The sequence below is a fragment of the Eurypyga helias genome, unplaced genomic scaffold (genome assembly GCF_000690775.1).
Source record: "Eurypyga helias isolate BGI_N326 unplaced genomic scaffold, ASM69077v1 scaffold1691, whole genome shotgun sequence".
NCBI lineage: Eukaryota > Metazoa > Chordata > Aves > Eurypygiformes > Eurypygidae > Eurypyga > Eurypyga helias.
Window position 1 is genome coordinate 77,203 of NW_010229956.1, and position 7,121 is coordinate 84,323.

Here is a 7,121-nt window from a genome sequence, read left to right on the forward strand (position 1 = left end):
AGAGAAGACATCATAGATCCACCTCAGCTGCTGTGAAGGCAGGTGGGAAAGCGACAATTGGGTTGGTATATGGGAGGAATAGACACTGGGTACCACCAGGTGAACGGGGGGGCTTCCCAACTTCAGGCTGATGCTGTGGCTTGGAGGCAGCAGAGGTGTGTCCCAGCAGTCACCTCCACTTTCTAAGATCCTTTTATAGTGTTTAGCCATGCATATTTCTGCCTGATCTTCTTGTAACAAGTTTTTGTGGGAAACACTTTCACTTCTCCAACAGCTTTCCCTTGGTTGTAGCAGCCTGAATTTTGGACACCGCCTCCACCCCCATCCCCCAACAGACACTGCGTGGCTGGTGGGTAGGGGGCTTATGGTTGCGGTCTTCTGTCTCTCTTTCATCTGATGTACTTGCAGCATGTATTTTTACACACACACTCCCTAATACTTATTTGCTTAGGGTACAGAATAACAGAGACCTTTTCAAAGCAAAATAACCTTTATCTGAGTCAGATGAAGGAATGAAGAGAGTAGTGAAATCTTTTGGCTAGTTTTATATACTAATGAATGAAATAAATGAGGTTTTTTTACATGCTCAGAAAGCCTTACTGTAATTAGCAAGGGAACAAATTGTAACAACGTGAAATCAGTCCAGCTGTTATCAAAGTTTGTCGGGTTGAAGTTAAAGGCTGAAGCAATGCAGAACTCCCTAGCTTTTCCGTTGTGTGGGAAGCTTGTTCACAAGGCAGCACACATTTTGCAGGACTATCAGCTAGCTTTCTTAAGGGAGAAACACTCACTGCCCTAACTTAGACCAGGTATGCATTTGAAATGCCAAGCCTAGGTCTTCCCAAAACGGGATGAGGTAACCGTGCTCAGAGCATGCTACTAGAACCGCCTGAGATTCAAGCTGTCGCCTTTTCTTTTGCTGCGTATCGACAACAACCCGGCTAAACTCCAACAAGAGGAGGCACCTCTGCCAGGCGGGCCCTTTGGGTGCCAGGCTCCAGCCTGTCCCACGCAGCTCAGGGAGGGGGTGCACCTACTCTGCCTGGGGATGAGGGGTACACCATGACCCCGTGTACTGACTGGCACTCATACAAGTACGAAACACCCACCACCTACTTTTTATATATAGTATTTGTAACTATATGCTGTATTTATGATACAGATACTAAATAAAATACATATGTAATATGTACGTATGTGGGTAAAAATAAGTATTTCATTAAAAGTGTGTGATGCATTATTCCAGTCAGATGGTCAGATATAAACACATACAGTAATTTACATTTTAATTTAGCCCAAAGAAGTTGCCTGTTTCCTCCAGACAGTGAGCTAAGTTTGCTCTCTGTCTGCATGAAACGGAGAGGAGCTTCTTAAGAGCTGTCTGCTTGCTCAGTGTCAGAGCAGGGATCCAAACCTCAGGCAACTCCGTCAAGCCAAGGTGTTGCCTCTGCTGAATAGAGCAGTATCACTCTGAGGACACAACTGCTTTTAGGTATCCGTTTTGTCCAAGAGTATTTTAGGAATGCTGATGTCCTGTGGGCAAGGCCAGACAAAGCCACCACCTGGCCAGACACCAGAGAAAACCGCTATCGTAGTCCTTAACTTGACAATAAACAAAGCACAGAACATGAAATGCCCTCGCAGACTGTCAAGGCCACGGGCAAACCTCAGTACGTTTCTACGCCAAAAGTTAAATTTCCTATCATCAGCAAGTAGCAACTGCATTACAAGTTCCTGCCCTGGGGAGCAATGGATGCCGTTTACTACGGCTCCAATTTTGGCAAGGGCTGACCGCGCCGGTAACCAAACTGGCTTTGGGCCAATAGCAGTGTCAAGGCACAGCATCCTCACATTCTGTCCTTTTCTTCTCTAAGGGATACACAACTCGTGTCTCCGTAAGCGTGAGGAACAAGCCTGTGCTGAACAGCAACAACACTGGGTTTTGACTAGAACAAACACTTCTCTGGTTCCTCTTTATCAGACTCCCAGCAAGACCAGGCAAGTACAGAATTTATCTTCCAGTTATTTATTTTTACAGAAGGAATTGTGTACGTAGATTCTACCTGTTACACCCTGGATGCTGCACTTCAGCAGTGGCATAGACCAGAGGAGACGCTGACATTTCCCAGAAGCAAAGCCAGCTCCTGCTCCTGTTACTACAGGTGGTCATATTAAGGATCCAAAATGCTGTATTCCTGTCATCACCATGGGTATGCGAGTGCAAGATCCCATTGGAGAAAAGCGGGGGTCAAGATGACAAGAACTCTTTGCTTCCCAGCTTTTATCTAAAATATAATTTATATATAAATATGCGTATGTAAACCTGTTACCCACAGATACCTGGATCTCAGAACAGCAAAACAAAGGTGGTGGTGCCCTCACTGAGTACTCTGCCCAAGCTGTCTTTAACTTGTTCTTTTCCCTTTGAGTTTCTTCCTTTTTGATGACTTGTTGGAATGCTGTTGGTAATCCTTGCTTGCCCCATTTTCTTTTCAGTTTGGGTGCTTGAAGCACTTACCCAGCTCTGTTCAGCCTTTTTGTTCTGGCAGTTTTGCCAAGGCCTGGTGGGCACTGAAGACAGAGGGAGGTGGCAGCAGATGCCATGGGGAAGAGGCTCAAAACGTGGTGTAGGGCTCAGAGCAAGGGGTGCTTCTGCCACAGGAGCTGAGTGGTGCTAATGAAATGGGTTTCTCTCCTTTTCAAACACCTGATGCCCTTTTTACACAAACCATTTCAGCCTAGGGAAGCGCAGCTGTCTCTTGCCCTGAGGATCCCTTCAGGGGTGAAGCCACCACACTCCAGTTCTTCAGGCACGCAAGGTGTGGGCACATCCTTCAAACCGAAATGAAGGGGACCAAATCCTTTGAAATACACGTGCTCCTTTCCTCACAACACCGTAACAGTGCCAGTGGAAACTTGTAACCATGATTACTTTCAGCCATTTAATGCAACCCTAATTATCCCACAGGCTAGGAAAATATGCCAATAAGTGTTAAAATTCAAATCTGCAGGAAGTAAGTCAAAGTGATGACAAAGTACTCTGAAGCCCATTGTGGGTATCTATCCCTGCCCGCCTTCCATGCTGCCCTGCTGAATCGCTCCCGTGGACAGTGCCAGCTCCAGGGACGATCATCAGGACTGAGTGGAGAAGCATGCTTTTTAGTTTTTTAAGTTTAAATGATCTTAAGCCTCCCTGCCCTCCCGCCCACAGGGCTGAATTTGACATTGCTGTGAGCACCGCCGTCGTACTCAGACTGGGGTCTCGGGGCTTTTGGTTCTTTTTAGTGTGGTCACACTAATGTCGATGTTATTCCCAGTTTCTCTCCATTTTTCTCCAAGTTACTGCCCTGTTTGAACTTCCCGGTTTTGTCAATCTCTAGTTTCCTGCTGCTGATTGATTTTAGGCTGCAGTCACCCCTCTGGATAAATATTAACAATACTCTCACTCATTTCTGAAACTAATAGCTTCAACCTTTGCTCTGCTTTCTAAGCTGTGATTCCCAATCATGAAACGACGTCAAATGCATTGCTCCTCGTCACCTGCATTACTTCTCACCTTGAGATCTAAACCAAGTCTTGCCATTGCTGAGATCTCTCCCCACCTGAGCTACTTGTTCAAGCACCTGAAGCACCTTCTCTCGTGGTTACTGTGACATTGTCTTGCTGCATTTCCATAAGGATGCCAACATCTCTACCCAACAGACCCAGATATGCTTGAGTGGCCTGTGCACAGACCGACCCGTGCACAGGCTCACCTGGAGCTCTCCTGCACCTCACGTGCCAGTACTGACCTTACAACCGATGTGTACTGTGTCGCAGTCTAAGAGACACCTTACACTGACAGTGTGGGGTAAAAGGGCAATAACCTAAAGGAACACTTGGCTCTGGTTTCTTCTCTTGGCTCCTCCACTACCGATTAAGGATGTTTTCTCACCTTCTTTTCTATCTCCTGCTCCACACACTGCTTATGGGCATGTCATCCTTCAAAACAAGAACCTAAGCAGGTAGGAGATTTCTCTTCTTCCTCAGTACATGTAGTCCCCAAGGGGTTTAAATCCTTCCTGGCTGATTTCAGAAGAGGTTTCTCCTCTACCCATCCTCTATAATCCAATTTTTCACATTGCAGGTACTGTCTGGAGATTTGAATGAACAACATTTTGGTGTGAAACATTTCAGAAAGCCATGACTTCAGTGTGTTACGGGTAAGGAAATAGTGTTATACATCAGAGTAAGGAGAATATGAAGCTATTTCTTTGGAGACAAAATCTGAGTCCAAAAATGGTGGAGCCTCACTTACAGAGTGGCTCTGTCTTTGTTCCAGAGCATGAGATCATTTAAAGAACACAAATATGCATGCTAGGCTGCTTAAAGCAAGTTGTTTTTAACCTACCAGGTTTTCCGCCTTAAAATAGTCTCATTCTAGTCCACTTAAATTTGGGCATGTCAGGTTTTCTCATAAGGATGCATTTGATTGGTCTAGCTAATTTTAATTCGCTTGGGTAAAGTTTTTTTCTAGTGAGTCCCTCATGGCAAGAGTCTGATGCATTCACTAGAAAGCCAGGCATCTGGACGTTTGGTTTCAGCAAAGGATTGCCAACCTGTTTCAGACTGCCAAAGCATACAGTAGTGGCAAGCATTTCTGGTCCCAGATTGTGATCTCCCTGTGTGTCACACAGCTGAGGTGCAAATCAAACCTCCGGAAATGCTTTGGTTTTGGTGGGAGGGGATGATGCCATTGCCTGACCTACGCTGCTGTTGTTTTGAGGAGAAAACCCTGCCAGAGTTGCGGAGTGGCAGGAAATGAGCTGGAGTATTTGCCCTCACTATCAGAAATGTTTGATATACAGTCCTGAGAAAGGATCACAGAATCACAGAATGGTTTGGGTTGGAAGGGACCTTAAAGCCCAGCCAGTTCCAACCCCCCTGCCATGGGCAGGGACACCTTCCACTAGACCAGGTTGCTCAAAGCCTCATCCAGCCTGGCCTTGAACACTTCCAGGGATGGGGCATCCACAGCTTCTCTGGGCATCCTGTTCCAGTGCCTCACCACGCTCTCCATGAAGAATTTCTTCCTGATATCCAATCTAAATCTCCCCACTTTCAATTTAACCCCGTTCCCCCTTGTCCTGTCACTACAAGCCCTTGTAAAAAGTCCCCCCCAGTTTCCTTGTAGCCCCTTCAGGTACTGGAAGGCTGCAAAAAGGTCTCCCTGGAGCCTTCTCTTCTCCAGGCTGAACAAGCCCAACTCTCTCAGCCTGTCCCCACAGCAGAGGTGCTCCAGCCCTCGGAGCATCTCCATGGCCTCCTCGGGACTCGCTCCAACCAGTCTATATCCTTCTGATATTGAGGGCTCCACAGCTGGACGCAGCACTCCAGGTGGGGTCTCACCAGAGCAGAGTACAGGGGGAGAAATCACCTCCCTTGACTTGCCAGGATGGCCATGTATGCCTACAGAACTGTACCCTCCCCGAGTGAAGAGCAGGTGGCATTTCCATATAGATTAAAGGGAAGTGGGTGATGAACACTGGATACAGATATCACACCCACCACAGCCAAAGAATCAATTTCAGTTGAATTTATCCATGTTAATTCCTATGTGTGAATTTAAAAATTCACATGGCAACACTTCCAGTTAACATACATATGGAAGTATCTAACAGGACTGCACCTAGATATTGCCAAAATGGTCCAGGATCTTCACCTCAGGCTATACATCTCTTTTCAAACATTCCAATTGCTACTACTTGTATTAAGTTTGTTAAGCTCTATACTTCTCATACTTAAGACTCTATTAGGTATTTCTATCACATGGCAATTAAATAACTGTAGTCTGATGATTTCCATAGCAAGTTAAATAGCTAATTCAGTGTTGTAAAATTATAAAGGTTATGAATTATATAAAGTTATATAAGGTTATAAAATACCTTCTGTCTTTCCATATAAAAATTGTTGACTAATATTGGTATTTCTTTGTATATTAATTAACATCATTTAACTGCTTTCTATCCACTATTATTTCTGTATATGAGAACTGCTCCCCCATGAAGCTGGAAGGCCAGGTTCTACTTTGCATCTTTACCTCAAACGGCAGGAAACACTTTTTTTAAACTTCTGTGTTTTCTTCCAGGAATGGGTCAAGTTCAGTAGCACCTGCTCTGCAAGCACAGAAGGATGGCTGAATTAACAGGCACTTTCCTTATCCCAACCACCATAAGCTTTGCATCCGCCCCTGCCTCGCGCTATAGTCCTACGTCACACCACAGTGGAAATGAGCAGTTCTCAGCCAGTCTGTGCTGATGGCCACAGTAGCCTGGGCTAGCCAGGAGCAACAACCTAAACCAATGCACAGAGAGATGCTAGTATCTATCCAGCTACCTATTTGTGTGCCAAGTGCCCGGGAAACAATGTGTATTTGGCGATTTTTCCTTAAACACTTGAATTTGTTTACCTTTATACCATGGAGTTTGTCAGACATCTGCATCGCCAAAACCCCTTCTGTACGCGATGATGCGCATTGGCTTCCTAATCGTGAGCCAGAACTGGATTTAGGCCTGCACTGGGTGTCCAAGCTGCCCATTCACACTGAATTCTGGAAGAGCAGTTGTCAAGAATGTTACCAGGCTATGAACCTGATATGGGTAAGTCACAGAAAAGAAAAATCAAGCCACACAACGGCACTGGGGTCAGCTTTGGCGGTGTGTCTGTGGGAAGGGTGAATATTGTCACTTGTATCTCCCATTGTAATGCTGGCTGCTAAATGAATGAAAGCAGCAAAGCCTGAGGGGAAAAAAATAAGGAAAAAGTTTCTTAAACAGGAAGTGAAACACTCAGGAAAACAGAGGAACTGATGTGTAGAAATGTCTGAAAGGAAAAAAGAAAAAAAAGGCTCAAAATTTAAAAGTATGGATGCTGAGTACTTTGCTTCTGCTGTCCTCCCTCACCTAGAACTATGCGTTTAGGCCCACTATGCTTACTGAAAAACGTTATCACTCACTGCCATCTAGCGTTAAGGGTACAGAGTGTCAGGAAGTTAAGACTTCTGGCTTTAAGAATTAAAAAAAAAAAACCCAAACCTACATTTTTCCAGTGTGGCCTTATCGGGAGAACCTGGACATTCCTGC